Source organism: Propithecus coquereli, unplaced genomic scaffold, assembly GCF_000956105.1.
Source record: "Propithecus coquereli isolate 6110/MARCELLA unplaced genomic scaffold, Pcoq_1.0 Scaffold18, whole genome shotgun sequence".
NCBI lineage: Eukaryota > Metazoa > Chordata > Mammalia > Primates > Indriidae > Propithecus > Propithecus coquereli.
Window position 1 is genome coordinate 7,390,529 of NW_012142745.1, and position 1,064 is coordinate 7,391,592.

The 1,064-nt window shown below is 37.6% G+C and overlaps 1 protein-coding gene across 1 annotated transcript in view; it reads left to right on the plus strand.

Annotated features, from left to right (window-relative positions):
- Positions 1 to 1,064, plus strand: part of NYAP2 (neuronal tyrosine-phosphorylated phosphoinositide-3-kinase adaptor 2) — a 277,315-nt gene that overhangs the window by 95,851 nt on the left and 180,400 nt on the right. The gene's annotated exons all lie outside the window — the stretch shown is intronic.

Below are 1,064 nucleotides of genomic sequence, written 5' to 3' on the forward strand. Positions count from 1 at the left end.
AAAAACTTGCCTTTCCCTGTTTTCTTCACTTTTCTCCCTTCCTATATTACATGCAAACACATACACACCCATTTACCCAATTACTGGAAATAAAAGTAAAATGCCATTAGGTTTCACTTTGACCTATTCCTTAACACAATTTGAAACCTCCAATTTCAGGATAGAAGTGCAGTCTAGCACAGATGATATAAGCTCTTTTGAGTTTCTGTTGAGTCTTGCTAAAATTTGTTCCATGCTTGAAAAAAAGGATACTCAGCATTTTTGGTAGGTATAAAGTGACTGGAATAAAAACATCTCATAAAGGGAATACCTGCTGAGAAATCCCCCTTTCCCACAAAACACAGGACATTGTATGTTCTGCCACACTTGCATTTTAAAATATTAATAGCCAATTCCTTTCTTGGGACCGTGATAAAAAACAAAAGCAAAAACCTAACACACATGAATACCATTGTATATAAGGTTGATAAGGATGATAAAAATATGTACGATTTTACATATATAGGGTCTTACATGAAGTCTCATCTTTTTTTAAGATCAGGTCTTCCTCTCTCACCCAGGCTAGTCTCAGACTCCTGAGATCAAGAAATCCTCCAGCCTCAGCCTCCTTCCCAGCAGCTCGGGAAGCTGAGGTGAGAGGATTGCTTGATTTCTTTTTAGATGACAATGCCAAAAAAGATGCCAAGTCTTATTAATATGCATCCTTAGCTTTGAAAATTCACCTGAAATATATGTTAAAGCAACATGGAGTATAGACCTTCAATTCAGCGTAGAGGGATTTAGACAAACCTCCACCATTTGTGGAAATTAAACAGATGCTTGCCACTTAGCAGACAATACCTGCCAGATACCATGTCTGTATTACAGAATGTACTACAAATATGGTCATCTCCAAATGATGCAACTGCCAATTCAAAAACCAGTCCTGAGCAGCTATCCCTGTCCTGGTGTATGTGTACATGTAAGTGAATATGTGAGAAGCAGAACAGTTTGGATACATTTTCATTCTTTGGCTGCTAGAAAACCTGTCTCTTTTGTGAGCTTGATCTTTGGATATGACTATG